This window comes from Lissotriton vulgaris, chromosome 5, assembly GCF_964263255.1.
Source record: "Lissotriton vulgaris chromosome 5, aLisVul1.2, whole genome shotgun sequence".
NCBI lineage: Eukaryota > Metazoa > Chordata > Amphibia > Caudata > Salamandridae > Lissotriton > Lissotriton vulgaris.
Window position 1 is genome coordinate 1,689,756,102 of NC_141693.1, and position 24,910 is coordinate 1,689,781,011.

Consider the following 24,910-nt stretch of genomic DNA (forward strand, 5'->3'; position numbering starts at 1 on the left):
ACCAATTCTGTCAGATGAGTGTTTTTTTCCTTGCAAATGGTATGAACAAACGAATTGTGGTGCTGAAATCACTATCTTCCAAGCTTTCAGGGACTGACAGACTTTTGTCAGAAACCCAACACTGTTCACACATATTTGCCATTTTACTGTGTGGGAAATAGCCTATTTTTACTATTTTTGAGCTTTCAGCCTCCTTCCTGTTAATGGTAAAAATGGGTATGAAAGCAATAATGGATACTGTAAAGCTATACATTTCTGAAACGGAGACAAAATTCTGAATTCAGCAAGGGGTCATTTGTGTAGATCCTTCAGAAAATAGGCAACAATGAAAATGAGTTGAAAAAAAACGCCATTTGTGCCAACATTTTCATCTCTAACTTCTAACTATTATAGATTTTTTAAAGCAATACATCCGCTGGGCCCTTCTGGTTGTGGGGATATACAGGACTTGCAGGTTCACTAGGAACCCGAGGAGCCAGAGCCAATAACTGAGCAGCATCTTGAAATTGTATTTTTTATTGTGTACCGGGGATATAGCAATTCATTTGCGAAAATATAAATAGTGAAAAATCAGTATGAAAGACACCTATGTATTTCTGAAATGGGAACAAAATAGAGTTCAGAAGCTATTTAAATATCTCCGAAATTGTGGGTACCCATATAGCATGTGAATTATAGGAAATATTTCAAAGTTACTTCTTTTTAGGTCGAGCCTAGCACAGCGCACATGCGCTGCTCTGCAAGACTTTATGTAAGGACTTCAGAAAGCTCACCACGCACTTGTGCGTTTGGTTTTGTCACAGGCTATTGGAATTTGCGTGCATCTTTCTGAGAAAGACAGCACGCAATTGGGCAAAGGCAGTGAGTGTCCCGCGTTTGCTCCACCTAAGGCCTATTGCTTGCGGTTACCCACACAGCCACATCTGTTTTCAATTATCGTGCACAGATGCGTGTGTGATAATACAAAACTGATGGCTTGCTGTGGCACGGGCACCACTCGTGTGCTTGTTATTGAATGTGGTTGTGTTTATTATCAGACTCTCCTCTCGCTTGTGTGCGGTGTGCTTGGTTGTGTCAGGGATAGGGGCAGCCTGGGTCGCTGCTGACAGTGTGCGGGTTACTCCTCCTCTGCAGCGGGTGTGTGCTTCTCCCTGCCTCTGTAGCCTTCTCCTGTTCGCAGACCCTCTAAAGCAGGAAGATGGCGACGGACGGTGCGAGCGCCGCCGGGGAAAGACCGCTCTCCCCTGAGCCGGGGGAACCAGCAGAGAAGGTAAGCGGCCGGGCTCGACATGGCAAAGCTCTGGTAAATGCAGGTCCTCATGCCTAGCATAGCTTGGGCCCCTGAACAAACCCTCTGTGGTTCCCGGGGATGCGAGCTAAAAAGAAGAGGTGCCCGTAGACCCATCTTTGAGAATGGCTCCCGGCTGGGTAGTTGCTGGAGCCCCGGCAGTGGTGCCTCCTTTCTGCCGTGGGTGCAAGGAGACCCCGGCAGTCTTTGTCCTGGTGCTCGGCTTTATAATAGTGCATTTGTTGTGCACAGCTCCCAATCCGTGCAGATCACTGTGCGGGGACAGCAGCAGCGCCGGGACTCGTTCAGTATACCACAACCAGTACCTATCTAGCAAGCAACAGTGCATATCAGTGTACCAGGGCTTTTGCTTTGCATGTGAGCCTGAAAGTTTTAACTGGAGACGTGGTTCATAAAGTGACCCTTCAGTGCACCTGCAGGCTGCAGCTTATAAGTTTTTAAGTCGAGTCCATCGGTCTGTCCACCTTTGACGTTCGCCTCTGACTACTTTTATGTACGATTAAACCACTTTGAAAGGATTGTGCACAAATTGCTAAAAGACACGCGTAAGCAAGTGGGTTGGTAACCCAGACGGTATATGTGCGGGTGCACAGTGAAATATCACATTTATATGGGCGACAGCGCGCCATTGAGTCATATACGACTCATTCTTTACACCAATAAGTGTAATATTGTGCTTCCAGCTGGTGAATATATTGTGCAAGTATTCATGTTTTTATATAGATTCACATGCTACTCTGGGGTTAGTCTGAATGTTAGTGGTCCTTTTTATAGCACCGCATTCCGAAATGAGCTCACTTCAGTGCGCTGCAGAGTGCATGCTCACAGTGCAAGGTTACAGCCTTCGGGCTCTTGACATCAGATGAACCACGAGATTAAGCAAGGTACAATGGAGTAAACTCAAATGTTCTTTGTATTAACTGTGGTGGGAAGGTCTCTGTTTAGGTCTTGCCTCTCAATGCGCATGCGCATTGAGCAGAGCGAGACTATAGGGCTTTAAACAGACTTTACCCAACTGGCGATTTGGTGCTGTGCCCGTGCGGTTTTAGGTGAATGCGCAAGCGCATTCACCTAAAATGCGCGTGCACAGCATCAAATCGCCAGCCATCTGTTGTCCAGCTTGGTGCCGCTCAACCCCCTGCGGCATCAAAGGCTTTCACTGCCGGACGGCCGTGCTTTCAGTTTCGCGGCCGGCCGGCCGTGTGAAGTGCATTTCAAAGGCCGCTCTCCCTGCTCCGCCCCCTGCTGCGGCCGAGACGCATTTCTCCTCCCTCCTCCCCCCTCCCCATGTACCCTCAGTGGGCTGAAGAATTCCTAATCCTCCCATTGGTTTAAAAAAAAAAAAATCTCTGCTCACACATTTACTCGATGTTCCGCTTGGTTCTGAGATTCACAGCCCTCTTGCAGTTGGACTCACTCATTCAACCATCTGCAGACTCGCCCACTCATTGAACGATCCATCCATGCCCTCACTCATCCGTTCATCTATGGACTCACTCATTCAACCATCTGCATACTCACCCCCCATTCAACGATCCATCCATACACGCTCTCCGTCATGCATAAATGCATCCAGTCACCCATCCAAGTGTATAGACATTCTCCCATTCATGCACTCGCATGCATGCCAACAGTGACGAAGCGAGTTCACTCCATCGATAGCCACGCCTGTCATAGCCCCTCGAGTCCCTCTGTTGAAGCAGGTTTGCGCTATAGTGGATGCCCTGTATATGAGGTGGGAAACAGAATGTTTGGGTGTATTTTACCCACTTATCATATATCCTCGGCTGGTCACAATTCCTCCCTCGGCCTCGGGGTGAATCACGGCTGATCACAGCGCCTCCCCGCATCTCCCTGTGACCTTGGCCGGATCACCATTAGCACTCCGATGACAAATATCCAGTGTCGCTCTGGAGAATGCGACCATATCATTGGGCCTTCGTGGTGCCACTGTTCCAATCTCGGCTCCTCCCTGGTCTCCGAGTGTGATCCTGGGCTGACCATACCACCCACTTGCTCTGATCACCCCCTCCTTCCCCAGCGAGGCTGCGTGCCCTACATAGCGCCTTGCTGCGGGCTTCGGTCTGACACTTAAGACAGTCACTCCGACTTCCTGGTCTCGGTGGGGACAGTGAATAATCAATGCCTTCCCTATCCCCGGTCTCACTATGACCATTGGTCGGACACTTGTAGCACCCCCGACCCCAATCTTCCTTGACCCCGGGCACACTCTGTATCCCCGTGGTGATCCCGGGCTAATCCCAGCGTCGCTGGTGTTTAACGGTGTGATGGTGGGCTAATCAGCCTTTTTGCTGTAGCTGTGTGAAGGAGTTAATCACTTGTATCGCGATGTGATCAGATGCAGTCGCGACACTTATCCCGATGTGTCCATGGGCAACTCGCAGCGCCGTGTTGTACTTAGTGTGACAATGATTACTCCCCTCCGTCTCATGAATGCAGCGCTACATTATTGACTGTGTCCAGTTTTAGAAGCATCTTTCTTAAAAATAAAAATAGTTTTATATAGCGCCAACTCGGCACCAGTTACCATACACAAGGTCGGGTTTGTATATTATATGTGTGTTGCCGTATACCACAGGATGTTGAGTCGAATCCGGTCCGCAGTCCGCAGCTCTTGCACTTACACACCCCACCATTTTCTCTTGGTTGGGATTGTCCCCTCTTTCGGTGTTAGTCTCCACCCCAGCTTCGGACCGATCAAAGTTTTGACCCCACTTGAAGAGTCAGTTGTGCTAGCTAATGCGTCGAGAACCCCCCCTCTCGCGCTGTGACCTCTGAACTTCCCATCATGCACTGTTCTTCTGGGTTTCTTCTGTCCCATGAATGCAGGGCTGTAGTTCACAGCATCACTGGTTCAAATATGTTCTTTCAATGTTTCAAGCTGTTTTCAAGCTTTATTACAAATCACAAAAAATGTTAATATTTCACTTCTGTTCTTGAATTTGTCACAATAAAAAACACTGAACATAATCTTCACAAAAGTTAATTACAAAAGTTTAAGCTATTGCCATTACAAATTAAATAAATTATTTAAGTATTAATTATTTAAATAAATCAAAAAGCATTGTTATTTGTAATATCAATACATCTAAGTCACGTAAATACAAAACATATTGCATTACAAATGCTATAGGTGTCACATTTGCGAAAGTTATAACTATTGGAATTGTAAATGACAAAGCTATTAATTTAGCTATTTTAAAAAACAAAACAAATTAAAAAAATGTCATTTATAAGACCAATAGCTCAAACTTTCCTAATGCGAGACCTATTGCATTTCCAATGCTTGTTTTAAAAGTATATATAATATGACATACAAATTAATTCATGTTCAGAATCTATTCATTAACATTTTAATTTCATTTTGTCGCATTAAAGGTGATAAACATGTACATGAATCTGCATGACCTCACATACCTTAGAATATGTAATCTGTTTGGTATCGCCTCTGGGACCTTATAAGTGTTTAGCCAAGCAACACTTGATGATGTTGTTGCACCAAGGATATTGTGCTGGATAACTAAACACTTATAAGGTCCCAAAGGCGAGACCTATTGGCTATGCCAATGCTTGTTTACACATTGTCTTACATCTAGAAGGCAGAAATGCATTGGTAGTCAATAGGTAATAACAGTTGCTTTACAATTCTGTGTTGCCCTCAGTCTCCCAATTAAAATGGTACCTCACTTGTGTGGGTTGGTCTAGTGCCCACGACAGGAAACGGCCCATAACGCAACGTGGACACACCACATTTTTACAGTGAAAACTAACCCTTTTTTTTGCAACGTGCCTAGCTGTAGATTTTGAACCCTAGCTTTGCCAGCACCTAGGGAAACCTAGGAAACCTTTAAATTTCTATAAAACTAGACACCAAGGGGAATCCAGGATGGGGTGACTAGCCCAGCTCTCACCAGGTTCGGTTACCAAAAATCCCTTCCAAAACTCAAACTTTGTCCAAAAAAAAAAAATTTCCTCACACTTCTGTGATGGAAAGTACTGAGATCTGAGTGAATTCCCAAAATTCCACCCACCCAGCATTCTTTAAAGTCTCCCGATAAAAATGGTACCTTGCTCGTGTGGGTGGGCCAAGTACCCGTGACAGGCATGGACCCATAACGTATTGAGAAGACATCAAAATTACCCATCACAAAAAGACCTGGTTTTGCTAAGGGGGGCACCTAGGTTTAGGCCCTGGGTTCGGCGGCCATCTAGGCAAACCTACCAAACCCACACATTTCTGAAAACTAGAGACTCAAGGGAGTCCAATAAGGTATGGCTTGTGTGGACCCAACAATGTTTTCCTACCCAGAATCCCCTGCAAACCACAAATTTAGCTGAAAGAAAATCACTGCTTTCTCAAATTTCTTTGTGAGAAAGTTATGGGATCACCTGGCTGACACAAATTTCCTACTACCCAGCATTCCCCCAGGTTTCCCAATAAAAAAGGTACCTCATTTGCATTGGTGGGCCAAGTACCTGAGACAGGCAAGGGCCGAAAACGTATTGAGGACACATCAAAATTATCTATCACAAAACACCCTGGTTTTGCAAGGAGGGAGGGGGTGTCACCTGGCTCGGAGGCCATCTAGGAAAACCTACCAAACACACACATTTCTGAAAACAAACTAGACACCCCTAACCTTTTCCTACCCAGAATCCTCTGCAAACCTCAAATTTAGCTGGGAAAAAAACACATTTTCCACAAATGTTTCTGTGGGATCACCGTGCAGGCACAAATATCCTACCACACAGCGATCCCCTCACTCTTCTGAGTAAAATGATACCTCACTTGTGTGGGCCGGGCAAGGGCCTGTGACTGAGAAGATCCAAAAACATAGGGATTAGGGTATAGCACAGCAAATTTTAAGTGCTCCATTTTAATGTTTTTTGGTTTTTTTCCCCAATTCTGTATTGAACATGAATGCGCCATGCGTGCGATCGTCATTACAAGGAAAACCAAAACCATGCTGTGGGAGGTTGGGGAAGCTCCTCCCCATCTCCCAAGGCAAAAATAAAATGGGAAATCCCTCGGCTATTTACAGCAGAGGGATTCTCATGACGGAATGGTTCAATCATGAGCACACTTGCACTTGCGCTGATAACGGAACCATTCCGTCATGAGCATGGAAGGGGTTAATATCATGCTGTGCTTCTTCCACATGCGGCTTAAGGCAGAAAATATTGTAAAATAGAGTATCAAAATAAAGGTAACTAACAGATAAAGAACACAAACCTCCTATTAAAGCAACAAATACAAAGAAAAAAACGATCCATAAAGATAGTAAAACGTAAAACAATTATGTTCCAGTCTCAGAAGGAAGCTTCAAATTAGGTGATTTACAACAATTCATAGAAAGTTTACATGCCAACAAAACATACACATGCACCTTGAAGCACCGATAAATGTCTTTCAGCAAAGCAGATTACCGCTTTCAGATAGAAGCTAGCACTTTTAAAAACGCAACTACAAACTACTTCCACCATTTCAGACTCCTTATCTCACCTTTCTCACTTAAAAAAGAAAAGTGCAAGCACATTACAATAGTATTGCGTGAAAATAGGAAAAAGGAAATGGGGAGTTGTTAGGGAGTGGTTGGAATGAATTAAGCAGTTTATGCAAGGAGGATGAAAAGATCTCAGCCGAGGGCATATTCCCTGCTATAGTTTGGAAGAAGGTGCTCCTGGCATACAGGAATTAAGTGAAGGCTAAGGCGGTCTCTTATGGCATTACTCATTTTCACCAGCACTTGGCGATCCCAGGGAGAATCCTCCAGAGACAATTCGGACTGGCCCTGTAGTTCAAGACAGGTCGGAAGAGATATCACTTGGTGTTATTTATCAAGCTATAATGGAGAACAGGGAAGAGACATGGGCAAAGAGTCAAAGGATACAAACAGCCTGGCGCAAAATGCAGAATGCTATTAGTCTTGCGGCTAAATCATACTCAGAATTTGCTTAACGGATTGGGGAAGCAGAGAATTTCAACACTGGAAGATTAACTTAACTGTACAGAAGGCAGCAACAGAGAAAGTGATGATTCTATATGGAAATGGCTGACGGAGAATAGTCTGCAACTAAATAATCTTAGGGTACTCTGGATTCTAGCGGGAGATGAAGTCCCAGATGTTCGCAAATTTGCTGTGGAACTTTTTACAGAAGCCTTCTATGAGCTAACACAATGGTGCTGGGACAGTGAAGTGCAGAGGGCTCCATATAAACCTTAGACTCGAGCAGGCCAAAGAGGTGTAAGACTTGGGGCAGTGGCAATTTCTTGGAATACCTTTCTGTTACATCAAGCTCTGTAGGGCTTGGCGCATCCACACAGGAAAAGGTCTGGGAAGGGATATTAATTTTTGTCAGGGCAGATCCCTGCCAAATGACGGATAGAGAAGAGGTGGCAACTTAGACAACTAATCCCACTGTTTCAGAATAAGAGGACTCTGGTTTTCTTACTCACTCTCGTGAAGCAGAAAGTCGTATATAAAGATAAAGCGAATTTTTTTGCTTCGGAAATAAAAGCAAAATAATTTGAGGACTCTAGCTAACTAGATATTTAGGGTAAGGGTATAGATATGGTTGTAAAACAGGGTGGGTAGCCCCATTTATTTTCATTTCTCGTTTTTCCTGTTTTTCTTTTGAACAAACAGTTGTTAATAGGAAAACTTGGGTCTGGAGGGGAGGCCGGGGGCGGAGGAGCGCAATCCATCACACTGGACCTGAGTGGTACTAAAAACTCAAAGGATGTGTGAGGGGGTTTCTTGGGCTGGGAGGTAAAGGGATGGAGTCAGGGTTTAGACAGGGGTGGGTGGAGGAGACATGGAGTGTTGAGGGGGGGGAAGGGAGAGAGGGAATAAGCCAGTTTGTCATTAGGAGTTAGCAAGACAACATTACACTGACGTACAAGCTAAACATTTAAGAAAAGCTGGGGCCAATGTACTTAAACTGAATCAACTGTTTTAGATTGCTGATCTTAATTCCAGAAGGGAGGGGGTGTTTTTGCAGGAATAGGGTGGATAAGTTATGAAACGGCACAGAATTCATATATGCTCTCAAAAAAGGCATATAGTAGCTCTAGAGTCCAGGACAATGCAGCCTGATATAGTTTGTATCCAAGAAACTCCTATCTCATGGGGGAAGCTTAGAGTATTAAATGAATTAGGTTATACACAGCTAGCTTGTACACAACAAATCCAGGAGTTGCTATTTTCACTAAGTATCGCCGGAAGGATACTTGTAGATAAGTATGGTCGTTGGGTAGGCTTTGAATGCTGTATTGGTCCAGCTAAATTCACATTATGCTCTGTGTATATAGTTCAAATATGGATGAGGCGCAGATTTTGGACTCTTAATGTTGAACTTTCATCTTGGCCGACACCCAATGTCTTATGTGGGAATTCTAATATTCATTTTGAGGTTTAACACAAACAGATGAAGGGGGGCAACTATACAGGCAGGAAACCCAAGGTCTTTAGAGCTTTGCATCGTTTCATTCTCGATCACGGGCTAATTGATGTATGGGAGAAATGTATGGATCCAGACCCTGGCTTTACCTTTTATTCTTTACCTTGCAATAAGCTGGTTAGATTAGATATTTTTTTTATATCTCTGACCCATGCGGCTGAGGTTAGTATAGAGACATTTCCCAGAGTATGCTCTAACCATAATCCACTGATGTTAGAGATTCCACTCTTGGAATGCCTCATGGTGCCTTTAGTTTTGATATAAAGCTGTTGGTAGATCCAGCATTGGTTAGCCATATCAGATGCTGGTTGTAACAGTTTTTGCGGATTAATCCGAACTCGGCTGCTTTTGAGACAGTATGCTTTAAAAGAATGTAAATGTAATGTAAATGTAAATGTAAATGTATAGGCATTTATATAGCGCACTACTTACCCGTAGGGTCCCAAGGCGCTTCGACCGCTGCGAAACCCTTCCTGGCTTCCCTGAGAGATGGTCCCTTAATGGGTATCTCCAGGGTGAGACCAGGCATCCCCGGCGGTCTGGTGGGGCCGTTAGTGAAGATGAGGCAAGCTAATGCCCAGAGTTGCCGAGTGTGATCGCTGATCAGAGTGGGCACCGAGGCGAGAGAATTATCGAGTCCGCTGACCCTGGTCCAGAAACCTGCCGCGCCGGGAATCGAACCCTGGTCCCGGGCCGTCCTCTGCTCTCGGGTCTGCCGCCTCTAACCAGTGAGCCACACTACTTCACTAGAAGGAATCAGCGGGGAGGTTCTTAGTTTCGGATTATTCATACAGAAACAGAAAAAGGAGATCCAGCGAATATATGAGAACCTTAGTAAGGTTGAGGGGAAACTGGCACAGAGATTAAAAAGTAATCAGGATTCAATTGAGCTATAGAACGAGGCTGCTGTTTGTAAGGCTAAAAAAAAAAATCGGTACGTGATCAAGGAGGTCGCTAAGAAAAATTCTTCGTATAAAAGGGAATGCTATGAATATGGCGAGGCTACAGGTAAACTTTAAGCACGACAAATCTGGCAAACAGAGGTTGAAAGGGGCGTAAGTGCCATCAAGGATCCTAGGGGTAGATTAGGGAAGACACCATCTGAGATCTTAACAGTGTTTAAGGAGTTTTACAAAGAATTATATACAAAGGGGACATTAACTCCTAATATGGGTTATGAGGGACTGTTACAAAATCTGGATAGAAGTAAGCTAAGTAAAGAAGATCAAGTTCTCCTCGATACCCCCATCACCTCGGAGGAGTTATTGGATGCTGTAAATCCATTAGCGATGGGGGTAAGGGCGCTGGCCCTGATAAGTTTACGTTGGAGTTTTATATAACTTTTTTTTCGGTAGATATGTTGACAGTTTCCCAAAGAGCACAGCCAGGCCAGATTCCTCCTTCCTGGCAATCTGATAACATTGTCATCTTTAAACCATCCATGCTGCCAGGATCGTATAGACCCATATCTTTACTGAATTGTGACAGTAAAGTCTATGCAAGGATTTTAGCAAGTCGCTGGCCAGGGTCATCACTCCATTAGTCTCACATATGCAACATGGTTTTATTCATGGAAGGAGCACGGTCAATCATATAAGGAGGGTTAATACGCTATTCGATCTTGTTAATGTTAAAGCCCCGCTTGGATTGATTTTACTAGACGCCGAAAAGCTTGGGATTTTCTTTGGGCAGTTATCCTGTATAGAACCCCTACTGCAAAAATCTGTGGCATGGGTCTGGAATCAGATTCAGTTTCTATTTTTAGAGGTACAAGACAGGGGTATTCCTGCTCGCCCTTATTATTTGCTTTGTATATCGATCAATTTGTAACTATGCTTCAACAAAACACTGCTATTAAATCCATTTTCAGAGACAGGAAGAATACAGGGTGTTTGCATAAGCAGATGTATTCACTGCAGAACCGGCAATGGCAGTGGTGGACTTTGAGATGGTGGCTAAACACTTTGGATTATGCTCAGGTTATAAATTAAATGCAGCTAAAACTCAGATTATCTGCACTAAACAGGTCTTTTTCAACGACCCAAGGATTGTTGAGGAGGAGGTATACTTCTGGATTAAAATCAGAGCTTGTTTGGATCAATTGGTGGTTGCTAATTGGTTCCCGCTGTTTGGAAAGATTAAAAGTGAGCTTGATAGAGTTGAATGTTTGTATCTTTCACTAGTTGGAAGATGCAATGTTTTAGAAAATGAGTATTTTGACCAACGTTCTGTATTTATTTCGGGCTGTACCCTTGGAGATCGCTAAAATCCAGCTGCAAAAATCATAATCGCTCTGCACTAGCTTTATATGGTGTCAGAGGAACTCACGAAGAGCAATGGCATTTAGGACCCTCCCTAGAATTTCAAGGGGGGGTGGGGGGGGTCCAATTTTACACTTTTATCGGGCTTGTCTAACAAGGAGGACAATATAGATGTAGCTGAAGCCTCATCTATATAGCAAATGTTAATGGGTACAGAAGCAAAGGAGTGTTTGCTGAAGACTCTGGAACCTAATCTGGAAGTAGGTTAGACAGTCTTCAGCTTGGTAGGATATGTTTTTATACCCCCTACGTCTACTTGATCATTTTTAAAGTTTTTACAGATTCAAGATTTTTTGTGTGTAAAAAGAAAAATGCCTTTAGAATGATGACTAAGAACTCCCTAATTGAGGCAATTAGACGGAGTAACAGAATTGGCATTTTATATGGTTGGCTCTTCTCAAACGCATGATTTGGAGTCCCAGAATCATAAATGGAGTTTGAGACTTAACCAGGAAGGGGTATTATTACAGGAGTCTATCGTAATGGGAAAGAAGAATTTACTGACATCTAATTTGAAGGCACAACGCTATAAGACTATTTTTAATCTATATTCTATCTCAGCAAAAATATATAAATGGGGAGGGCCAACTGATGGTAAAAGTACTTGATGTGGGGCTGATCAGGCGGAAATACTCCATATGTTCTTAATGTGTCCTAAATTAAGTTGGTTAATAGGTGGGAACATTTCTGACCGATGATATTAGTACATCGGTTACCTTTACACCCCTAATGATGCTGTTAGGACTGATTGATGAGACACAAATCCGTAGCACTTTGAGGAAAGGAGGGTATTTGATTTTTGAAGCAACTGCAGTGGCTCAATTATGTATTGCCTCGGACTAGTTGAAAACAGAGCCACCGACCTATGAAATGTTTTTAAGATAGGTTTATTAAGTCACTACAGGGGGCAGTAATAGGGTTTCTAGGTATGTTTTATGAGATGTATGAGCCGTAATATTATCATATACATTTTTAGACCATTTATTTATGGATATATTAATTAATTCTTGTAATCCAGTATGTTTTATGAATTCAATTGTAAAGTGATGTTAGATCTCCCTTTATCTCAGTTCGAATAAAGCGGACATAAAGGAGTGACCGTAGCATAAAAAACAGATTGTTTGGCATGACTAGGTCTTGCTCCACCTACAATGTATTACACTGTTTTTCTTTTTTTTCTGTATTGGCTTATGAAATTAATGTAACATTTGAAAAAAAAAAAAATTTACACATCTAACCTTTGAAGCCATCTGCCACAACTTTTTTTCCACTGAACACCAATGGCGACAAGGAGTCTGGGACAGTGTTAAGTGGTTTGTAGCTGTGATGAGAAAGGGTGCCGCTCAGCTTCAATAAAGCGAGAATTAGCGTACCTCTAAAGATCACTATCATTTATCTATCAGGCATATGCGGATATTGTTAGCACCAGACATTGAGTAATTGGCCCTAAATCGATGTATGTGAACCTTCACACCGAGCTTGGAGACTTCTTAAAAATACACCAATATAGTCCATTTCAAAGGAAAATTAACTTTTTCAAACATAAAATAGGAAAAATAATAACTATCAGCAGTAAAAGCACTCAAAAGCGAGCGGAAAATAATAATTTTCTGACTTAAACAAACTCAACAAAAAAATAAACAAGCGCACTGGTAGAAACAGCCTGTTACGTTAGATCTCGGGCTTTAAATAAAGAGCAAGAGAAAAACAAAAAGATTGACAGCCCGGTTTTAATAATGAGTAGTCTATCGCCGTGTTTATGTCACAGGCAGTTCAAGATAAAAAAGAAAATACAAATAGTGCAAAGTAAAAGTAACGGACTGAGAAAAACACAAACTGCTTTAAAGCAACAAGTATAACCAGGAATGTGTTCACAACTGTTTGCACCCGTTTATACCATAGCCAAATTATTTATAACACTTGGGCCCCCATTAGGATGGCGGGCGAACTTTGCCCGCCCGCCATCCCCGTGCAATAGGAGCGGCGGTCTTGCCTTGGCAATTAGGATGCGCCCGCCAGTGTTTTTACCATTGCGGCGGGCGGTGCTGTAATCGCCGCCCGCCGCAATGGAAAAATGCACGTTGTGCATTTCAAAGCACAACATGACAGGCACTGAGCGGTGCCTGCCAAGTTGCACTTTGAAATGCACTTTGCTCTTGTTGCACTTTAAAATACGGGGGGTACCATAGGTACCCCCCTATGTGCGCCCCCCATGGGGAAAGGCATTCAAATTTGCCCATAATAATATGGCTGGCGGTGTCTGATAGACACTGCCACCATAGTACACCTTTTCCGTCCCGGTCACCTTGCGACCGGGGCGGAAAAGCATCCACCGCGTCCGCCGTGGACCCTCGCCCCCCCCCCCCCCCACCATCCTAATATGGCGGGGTCTTTAGAGCAAGGATGGCGGGCGGATCGCCCCGTCAGGCCGGCGGTGGCTACCGCCAGCCTGGCGGGGCGATCCCCCCCGCCATCCTAATAGGCCCCTTGCTATAAAAAATAAACAAGCATTTGCAATGCAATCGTCTCGCCTTTGGGACATTATAAGTATTTAGGCATGCAGCAGATTATTGTGGGTATAGCAACATTTACTGTTCTACTGCGTTGGACACAAGGGAGTCACGGACTACCAGCAGTAGCATAAGCAATAAAAGAAAATGCAGGAAGCAGGGAAAAGGCGCAGTGCCACAGGCTGTTACTAGGTGTCCCTTAGTACCTCTTTTAGCACATAGGGTACAGCACCCTGAAATCTTGAAGAATCCAACATATCCCTAAACACCCTTCACCAACCGAGGTCTGGGTTCTAGTATGAGCCAAGAAAATGCTTTATCATACCACCACTGGCACATACAGTTTCCCACGCAAGAGAATGCTCCAGTTTTAAGTTGTATTAAAGAATATTTCGCAGCAGGAAAATAGCGAAGAGGTGTCAATATGTATTTGTATCTCGAAAGGAAATGCTGATCGGAGATGTTACAGTCCAAACTTTACTTTTTACATTTACTGCCTGGTCATTAAAACAGATTAAGGAGCAGAGTGGAGCATAGAGAGAATACAAAATAGTCAGCCGGGTGCACTTTGACAAAGGGATTTCTATTGTGAAAGGAATGCCTTGATGCCATTTACTTAATTTTTTTGTTAAACAATCGAGGGAGCACATTGCTTGAACATCAATGACACAGACATTGTTTTCACGTCCCCTCTCAACTAGGCTGCTTCCAGAGCCTTGTAATTGGACTCCTGCGCTAATTCTCATCCAGTTTCGGTAGAATGGTGTGAACTGCTTGCTTTTTTACACAAAGATTCTAAGTATCCCAGCCTGTCAGAGGGTTTAAGACCAGAGGAGGACTCTTGCATAAAATAGCAAGCCAGAATGATTTCCCCTCTTAAGACATAGCGAAGTACCATAGAGCTCATTTCTCTGGAGTGCTCTCTGCAGGCTTTGAAGGCCATCAAATCTGGTTCGCCTGCTGATTCATGTCCACCTAAATTACTTGTATCTGGGGCTAACATTATTAATCCGGCGGTTAATTTGATCCAAAATACATCAACAAGGACGGCCACAGTTTCTAGTTTGTGGAAGCAGGCAAAGATTCTTACATTGATAAAAAAAAAGCCTGCAGCAGATTCGGTCATCGCTGCCGACTACAGGCAGATATCCCCATTGCCTGCTCCATCGAAAGTTTTAGCGAAACAGGTGAGTAAACAACTTTCTAGCTATCTGGAAGAAAACAATTTGCTTCACTCCAGACAGTCTGTACTGACCATGCTGGATTCATCAGCAACATTCGATACAGTCCCTCCCTCGATGCTATTGGACAGCGCCAGGCTTTTGGATTCACAGTACAGGCACTGGGAGGGAGGAGCTACGCCGTGAACCAAGATGGCCGCATAAGCTCCCGGCTCCGCCGACCTCCGCCGGCGGCCCGACTATCCTGTCGACTATCCTCTACCCACGCCCCGTGCCTGGCTGTACGAAGGTTGCCTGATGCTAATGGTGCTTTCCCGGATTTTCTATCTTCTTTAGCGACGAAGTTATGTCGTGTTCCATTTTTGGCCAGATCCTCGATTTCTGAAACACCCGAGAGGGACCTCATCAACATCGGCTGTGGGACCGCGATTGTGGCCGGTCTTCCAAGTCTTGAATCATTTTTTCTGCTCTTGACTCTTGTCCTTGTTGATGGATGGTGCCGGAGAAGAGACACTGCTGGGACCCTCTTGCACCGGGGCTGTGGGTTGTGTGCCTGCCCCCGCTTCACGGTCCCGGGGCCGACGGGCTGCACCCACGGCCGGTGTCTGCCCTGAGTGTGCCAGTTCGGGACGCCCTTGCTGTTGATCGCCAAGTGTGTGCCCGGAGCCCGGTGCTGTATGCTGGAGTTCGTGTCCCCCTCCGTCCTCTGAGCCCCGGGATGGAGGGGATGGATGGCGCACATTCATTGAGGTCCGTAATGGCGGCGATTGGGGGCGCTCCGCTCGCAATTCACCGGCGCTTGTGTTTCCCTGGTGTCTGCTCGCGGCCGGCCACGGTTGCTGCAGTGCCTGCACAGGAATCTGCGGTCCAGACGAGAGATTTGACCCTCCATCTGCGGGGCCCGAGCGGCAGCCCGATTTTGTTCTTTTGAGAGTCGGCCCCACCTTTCCTTCGTCTACTGCAGCGCATGGTCTACCCTCTACATCTCCTCTTCGATGGTGTGTCGTCGTTGGAAGTCCTGTTCCCCATTGCCGAGTCTCACGGTCCCGTCGGAGAAGATCGCCATTTTCCTTTGTCACGGCCAGTCTGCGCAACGGATGCCGCCATTTTGAAACCGACCCGTGCTTCGCCTTCACTGCCCTGGTCCACCATGGACGCTTTGATTGCTTCTGGTCTGATATGGCTTGCTCGAGATGTGCTCCGGAACGGATCCGCACTGGTCAGGGCTGAGTTTGACTTTGGAATTTTCTTGCTCCTCGCCACTGCTTTGAACTTTGAGACGCTTCCTCGGTTTGCTATTGTCATGACTTTGGCGATATAACTCCTCGTGACGCTTGCAGGGTTGACTTTTAATTCCCTGGGGTTGCTCCATTTATTCTTGCCGGGATTGCACCGAATACCTCACCGGGCAGGGGGTTGGGGGGGGGGGGGGGGGGGGGGTTCTGGTGACTGTCCTCCCCGTACTAATGCTGACTGTTTTTGCTTATTGATGATGACTGTGTTATGGGGGGGGGATACCGCCGGCGGGGGGTACCAGGCGTCCGGGGGCTTGTTTGATTTCTCCTCCTCCACTTCTTTTTATACTTTCCCTTCTGTGGGGCAGTTCCGGGGCGACAGGCACGCTGTTAGTGGGTTAGGCCGTAGCCATTATAGGGGTGCAGGGTGGCGGGGGTTTGTTATTTTAGTTTGTTTTGTTCTATGGTCTCTATCGCTCTTTTCTGGCTTTGGGAGGGTTCTTTCCCCTTTCGTAGGGTTGGCTGTCTCTTGGTCTTGCACCTTTCTTTTTTCGGCTTCTCGACAAGCCTCTGTTTTTCTGTTCTTGGGGGGTAGGCTCTCTGGGGTGATTTTTAGAGATGTGGATCATTGTATTGTGGTTTCCCGTCTAGTATTACCGCCGTGGCTGCTTGGATTGTATAGTTGCTTTGATTATAGCCTATCTCCGACTGGGATTGGGATTGGTCCCAATCGTTTCCTTTGTGCTCCTATTCTGTGAGGTGCGATGCCCTTGTTGTTGCAGCCCCTACTCTTTTTCTAAAATTTAAAAATGAAAACCTCACATCCTGTATGCGAGCCCCACAACGCATCTGGTGTACTTTGTTATATACTGTTTCCTGATTGGCTTCAGTTTCTGCTGTTTTACTGATTGCTTTTGCGGCCGGCCATGATGGTTGTGGGCCTGCGCATGTATCTCCTTTTTTTGAATAAAGGTTTTAAAAAAAAAAACAGTACAGGCACTGGACGATATCATTTTTAGCTAGGCGGATCCAACAAGTTTAGATTCCTCCTTGCGATGTACTGATGGGAGTCCCTCAGGGCTCTGTCTACACTTTTTAATCTATATCTCACCCCTGTGGCTAAACTTGCAGAAGTTCTGACAGCTAAAGTGATCTCCTATGCGGATGATACAAAACTGCTTTTCCCTTGGAATAAGAGTTGATTTTGAGGGTGGTAAGATTAAAACCTGCCCACTTGCTGTTTTTCACCAACTCAAATGCAATGAAGAGAAAACCGAAACTATCTTCTTTGGGAAGATTTGTTCAGGTCTTTGGCAAACCGTTTGGCCAGATGATGCATCTCCCCATGGACCCCAGAAAGACTCAGTTAAAAATGTGGGTATTAAATTTGACAACAGGCTGTCTTTTAGGCCTCAAGTAAAGGGGTTGGTAGGCACTTATTTTGGGATTATGAGGTCCTTAAAGAAATTTCAGACTCTCCTATCCTTTCAGCGAAATAAACAGTGGTCCGGTTGCTAACATCTTTAATTTATTACAGCAATGCAGTATATTTTGGCGTACCAGAGTATCTTACGGACAAACTGCAGGTGATTCAGAATGCGGTGGCTAGACTCCTGCTAAATGTTTCCATTAGAACATTTATTTTGCTGCATCTGCGTGCACTTCACTGGTTGCCCATCAGGGAAAGAGTTAAAATTAAGGCTCTTGTACCTTATAGCATGATACCTTATATCAATTGGGCCTTGCCTATTTTAGAGCCAGATTTGGTTTTTACAACCCCACAAGACAGCTAAAATCAGCCAACACATTTTTGGGAGATATCCCCAGGGTTCAGCGAGTAAGGTCTCTGGTGCACCTGGGTTCAGCAGCTTGGAATCTGCTACCGCTGGGACAACAGACTATAAGGGATACATTGTTTAAGAAGAAATAAAAAACATGGCTCTTTCGACAAGTCTAAACCTCCTTTTATATACTGATCTAGCAGCTTTCGTGCCGGGACACTCCTTTGAATAGCAGGGAGCGCTATAAAATGGGATCATCATCATGAGTAAAGGGGTGGAGTGGAGCTTGTGCAGACTTTTCAACCAATTAACCTGCACGAGAGCAGTTGTTAAGGGGACTTATTTTGAGAATGTTGTTAGTACAGGTTGTGCTGGTGTTGTCGGCATAGTCACAAGAGGGACTTCAAATGTCTATGCAACATTTTGTTTGTTATATTGCCATGTGCAGAACAGGACATTTGGAAGGAGTTTCGTGCGCCGAGCTCAAAAATGAAGCGCAGTGCTTGTGTAAAGAAATTCTTTGCGCCTGCATTAGCAGCGCCCTCGAGAACAGGGGAAGCAAACAACAGGGGAGGAGTTGCACAGCACCGTGCAGAAATAAAAGTAAGTGTGTTGAAGCGCTGCGTTCAGCTCTGCTCCTTAAATTTAAAGTGAAAGTGGCACCTTACATTAACAAATAAAGGCTTGCTTAAAGTGAAAGCGGTGCTATTCTTTAACAAAGGCTCGTGGCCTTGTGTGTTCAAGAACGGCACTCACCTCTGCTGCTCCTTACATTTTAATTGGAAGCAGCGGCGTTAAGAACAAATTTAAAGTGAAGGTGGTGCCATACATAAACAAATAGCGTAAATAAAAAATGTATCTACTGAAGCGCTTGTAACAAAAGTTAACTAACTGCACACAGTAAAGAGAAAAACAAATCAAATAAAAATGCTATTATGGTCAGGGATATGCAGCTGGGAAAGTCCATAGCGGTCATGCCTGCAACACCAGCTGCAAAGAAGCCATTAACAAAGGAGTAATCAGAAGTTGTAAATAAAACATACAGAGTAAGATTACATGTAACAGAAGCTGTCTTAATGGGAGGTTACAACAGAAGAAAATAGGGACTACTAAACAAATTAACTAAACACATTTTTTTTCTCCAAAAGACACAAATTAACAAAACAAAAAAAACATTTTCAAAAGACAGTCAACTAAAAACATGGGCAGAAGGTGGGTGGAGCTTAAAGTCAATATTCTGACTACAGCGTGTCTCGAAGAGCTGGCCTCAAAAGCTACTTGAAAAAGACCTTAATAGTCCAATTAGAAAATAACAGAACTGTTAAAAAAAAATCTACCAAAAAGATGATCACAGAATAAGAATCCGGACAAATTAAAACTGACACTCTTCACACCAACCACTCTATTCTTGCAGGTAACAAACAAAAATTCAATAGAACGTCTGTTTTCTTCCACAGGCGCCACAACAAGAAATGCATCCAATTAACTCAAAACAACATCACAAAATAACAGCCCCGATCAGCACCAACCCCACTATCCTTGCAGGTAACGAAGGAAAATGCAACATAACATCTGCTTTGTTCCACAGGCGGCTCAAAATGAAAGCAGTGGAGAGGAGGAGGCAGCCAACGCTATAGGAGAAAGAGCAAGCTGCATTATCAGGGGAACACAAGAGCAGAGTGGCATGCCCCTTCTTGGCGTGGCACTACAGACGTCACCGGGCATTATGAGCAGCAGCAGTAGACCATTTATGAATCATACCCTTATTATATCAGCAGGTATGCCTGTTCAAGCCTTAACTCTCTAAAGCAGCCCTACTGACCCAATTACCACATCTCCTCTTGAAACCTGAGGAACAACTCTGATGATCCATTAATGTCCTAAGTCCAGACCCCTGAATGACCCTTTGTACTGTGTTGGAGGACATACAGGACTAATCTGTGAAAGATATCACGTCATTTAGATACAGTGAACCTTTTGCCGGATACCTCCCAAGAAGTCCACACAGAAAATGGTTGTTGGATCATCTAGCAGCGGGAAAGAAAGCCTCAATGGAAAATATGGTGCTCACAAAGTAAATTTTGCTCAATCTCCTTCAAACACTTACATCTTAACATCACAAATAAATAAAGAACAGATAGCCTTCCTCCACTCTGTGCTGGGTGAAGAAAATAGTAACCTCCGTAGCGACGTAGGTTCAACAGGCTCTAGGCTAGTGGAAGAAGAGTCAACACAGTATAGGGCAGCCACCTCTATTCACCACCTTAGTGGTGACTTCTACAAGGGGACAACTATGAACATTTGATATAAAGAAGGCTTCTATTCACAGACTCATACACCCACTCACAGACCCGCTCAGGCTCTCACACCCATGTGCAGACCTAGTCAGACACTCATACATCCATTCACTCACGAACTCAAGAGACTCATGCAACCAATCTCAAACCCTGACATTCATTCACCCACTCAGAGATCCACTGACAGACTCATGCACCCATTCACAGCCCCACTTAGACATTCTTGCATCCACTTTCAGACCCACTCAGACACTTATTCACCCACTGAGGGACTCATACATCTAGTCTCAGCACCCACTCACATAACCACTCAGACAGCGACATACCCACTCTCAGACACACAGACACTGGCAAACACTCACACACCCACTCAGAAAGTGAAGTATGCACTCACAGGCCCACTCAGTCTTACGCAAACACTTACACACACAATTAAACATTCACAAAACTGCTCACAGAGCCATTGACACATATACATAGTTAAACTGAGAGCTATAAATGTTAAATGTGCTGTTGTGCTTTGAATTTGTGCTTTTGCTTTGCTGATTCGAAACAGAATCACAACTGCTAAATATTCTTTGGGAAAAAAGGATTTAAAACGAAAATTATTTAAGGTTCAGTAATAGGGTGGCTCTTAGGAGAGCCTTTGGGTTTATTGTTTAGATGTTAACTGCACATAAAACAGGATGCAGTCTTTCAAGTTACTAAGGAATACACTGTTGCCTTTCTCAGAGAAATGTACTCCATCACTTCTATATGTATGCTCCATGTGACCCGCAAGTTGTTTTTGTAGATAGAGCCCATGTTGTGGTCTTCAAGGAAAGAATAAGCAGTCTTATTAACATGTTTCCTGGATTTGTCCATTTGTGGACAGAATTCGTCTGACCATTTCTGCCTTTGGCAAATGTTAGAGTACACCAAGGCGGTGGGGGAGAAAAGTGCCATTAATTGGCCAAGTATCTTTCACTATGATTTCTAATCCTACCCCAGTAAGAGTGCCTAGATCAATGCCCCCACAGTGCACAATTAAGAGGTTTGTATGTTGGCAATCTTCAATGCTTTTAATCAAAGACAGAAATTGCTGCCACTTAAACCCTTTCTTGCTAATCCAAGTAATGCCCATATTAGCCAAAACCAAATCCCTGTCAATGCCACTGTTTCTAGCACACACTCTTTGGCCCAAAAAACATAGCTCTGACTCACAATACACACACTAACCATTTTGAAGTCCAGGAGCAGTAGCACACAGGAGAAGTCTGGAACTGAATGAGACAGTTGGTAAAATGAAAAGCAGTTAAAATGGAGGACAAGACCTGGTTTACTCTAGCAAAAAAGTTGATGGTTTAATTTTTTGGGAAGCTAAAACTAATTAGTGTTTAAATAAGTGAAGCGAGTAGAACTCTGGATATGTTAAAGAAGTTATGCTACTGTGGATATGCTACATTGTCAAACAGCCAACCATACCTGCTACAGAACAATTTGAAGCTAGTCTGCTGCATACATCAAGTGCTGTGAACGTAAGACCTACAGGTACAGTAGAGTGTTTCAAAGGAGGTTGATGTATATACTGAGGCAAAGCAGAGTGGAGGCAAGTGAGCTTATGAAAGTGTGCTTTCAAACTCCAAAACGCTGTTGCTTAATATAATATGCCTGCTCAAATAGTAATTTCCAAAACACTACAATCATGTAATGTCTAAAACAGATAAAAAATGTTGGCTCTAAAATGGTAAATGCTTTAATGGACTCCCGTATGGAGTCGCAACTCTTTTGTGAAGTTACACAGGGGGCTGCACTGAGAGTCACGACTGAGTCGCGAATCCGGCCAGACACTACTAGATTGGGCATCTTTAGAGAACACTAAGCAAGGGTTAAAAATAAGTGACCAATCAGAATGGAATAACAAAAGAAGAAAATGTAAAGGTATGTTATGATTTTCTAACTACATGAGTATCACTGGAAAAAGAGCGGGAAAGATTGACATAACTGGTTCTTTTCTATTGAGAGTGGTACTAATCATTTTCTCTCCAAGAATCATATTAAGTAAAAAAACTGGGTTCAAATTTTGAGAACAAAGCAATTTCACAGGTATATAAATCAGAATTTGTCTGCTCAGGAGCTCCAAGGCGCGAGACGGTTTTGTGATAAGCACTCTGCCTCCTTGCAAATGTCATTTTCATCAGGAGTGATACCGCTTAAACTAGCAAGTGAAGAATTAAATATGGACCTAAAATGATTATTTTAGACAGCAAGATGTTGTTATATCTAAAGCTCCCTTTGATGTAACAACACATATTGAATTCAGGCCCTACAGGGCCGGTTAAGGACCCATGCAAGGAGAAGGGGTTCTAGCACACTAGTTCGAGATCCCTTTATCTTTATGTCACTTGCGAAGAAAAACAGAGTGGGTACGGTCGTTTTGGGGCAGAAAAGACACTGGTTACGTGCAGGGATCCGATTTAGGCAAGTTGTCATCTAGTCTCCAATACCGGATGAGAGATGGACAAGACACAAAGTGTTATCGTGCGCATGTTCACTGCACACTTAGAGATGTTGACATGTTACAGCTGTCTCACCTCTCCAACTCGCTTAACGTGTAGGGAAGTTTGAAAGGAAACACTAGCGCGCGGAGTTTGGACTGTCAAAAAGGAAGATGTGGTACCAAACCTCACTCACTACATTGTAGGCTTTAGACAACAACAAACAGTATCACTTAAATAGCACATTATACAATTTGTAAAAGCTAACTAGAGAAAAACAGCATGAACAACATTACAAGTTATGCATTATGAAACAAGCATAATATTACAAAATAGAAAGATCTACAAGAAAAGGCACTTCTATGGCTGCTGAGCAGTGAAGAAAGTGGATGTGCTTTTTATTTGGGATGTTCTCATGTGATGGCTGTGTTTTCCGATTGGTGTACATTTTATTTCATCTCCTAGATAGAACTTTCAGTCCTACGCTTTCATATTGCTTTTCAAGTTGATTTAGGGCTTCTGAGCAAAACAAAACAACCATTTGCAATGCAATAGGTCACGCATTTACGCAAGTTTGAGCTATTGGCTTTATAAATGACAATGCATTTTTTTTTTAGGTTTTTAAAACATAAATAAAAGGCATTGTCATTTACAATGCCAATAGCTTAAACTCGTGTAAATGAGACCTATGGCATTTGAAGAAAATAAGAATACCTAAGTGTGTCCCCTCTTGCACCCCTCCATTTTTTTTCCTTTTCTCCTCCATTCATGCCCGCACAATATTCCAAATGTAGCACCACCAAGATGTAATACATGCTCAAAATATCCTCAAACCAAGGATTAAAACCTGCCGTGCCCGGCACTATAATAGCCTTCAACGCGCTCGCAGCTGTGAATGTACCGACAGGTTAATCACAGTTTCCTCGGCGTCGACCTGACTGGAGATTCTCCGCACCCAGCATTGTCAAGCTTATATAAGATCACTTGCCTATATTTGGTTAAAGAGCTCACACACAATATTCACAAACAACTGCCCCGACCTGACTGGAGATTTTCCGCACCCAGTATTGTACAGCTTAGATAAGATCACCTGCTTCTATTTGGTTTAAGAGCTCACACACATATTCACGAAAAATGGCCCCCCCCGACCTAACTGAAGATTCCCCGCACCTGGTATTGTCTTATGAGCACATGACGAACTAGATGAGATTACCTGGTTGTGTTTGCTTGGCGGTTTTTTTTCCCTGTTGCATGCCAAAAGAACTGTATAAATGCTGTACTCTATGAATAAAGCAGCAGACTACTCCTGAACCTGTTTTTGGTAAAGGAGCTCTCCCCTAACTCGAGTTATTGAATAAAGCCCTTTTAACTCTATCACCACGGACTCCTCATTTTTACCTTTTATATCTATTTGCCACTATAGAAATTCCGATAAGGTAATAATAAATTTACCACGTTATTTGGCGCCCGAACAGGGACGCTCCCTTTTTCCCCACGCGCCGGAGATATAGGCCCGGTTTTTGCCCCCTCCAGACCCTCGAAGGACTTCAAGCGCGCTTCAGCTGGGTATTCCCGCTAACTCTCTCGAACGAAGGTGGAGGCAGACTGCGGCTGAATATCCACACGAGGCGGTGAGGAAAACAGCGGAGTGTCCCAAACCAGAGCCTGACCAGTGAACGTGTCGAATCCGAGGTTTTCCGAGCCCCGACTACGTTTTGGTTTTTACTGCGCCGCAACACAATCCGATGACCAGGTCTTCAAGTTTTCAAGTTCTGCTTCTCAGTGAGTACTGCTGAGAATGTATCAAGACGGGTTCTAATTTGAACACGGTAAAGTTTCGCTAAAATGTCTAGCGTATAAACAATTCGAGTGAATATTTATAATTCAAGTTATTGTCAAAATTCAGTCAAGTTTAAAGCATGCCATTGTTTTCATAGTTACGTAAAGTAGGGACGAAGAAGAAATGGCTGCTGGAACAACCCGTTCCGGTCCCACCCAGAGACACACCTGGCCATTTTATGTATACAAAACATGGTATAGGAGCGGTTCTCTACCTAGACCTCTGGGTTGATTATACGATAGATTTAGAGAATGTATACAAATTGCCTGCAACAGGTACATGGGATATGGAATGTATAATAAGAGTAGAAGAACAGTTGTGGAAGAGGAAAGTCAGGCCCTCTCAGACAGATGCAATAGAATTGTGGCGAAAGGAAGCGCATCGGAGGGCCCAGAAAGAAATAGGAAAAGTCTAGAAAAGTCGGAGAATGTCAGAACAGGTCAAAGAAAAGAAGTTACAAGAAGAAGGTGAGAAGGC

The 24,910-nt window shown here is 43.9% G+C and overlaps 1 protein-coding gene across 2 annotated transcripts in view; it reads right to left on the reverse strand.

The window, feature by feature from the left end:
• The window catches only part of TLK2 (tousled like kinase 2), a 1,405,344-nt gene that overhangs the window by 1,310,474 nt on the left and 69,960 nt on the right, over window positions 1-24,910 (reverse strand). The window lies entirely within an intron of this gene.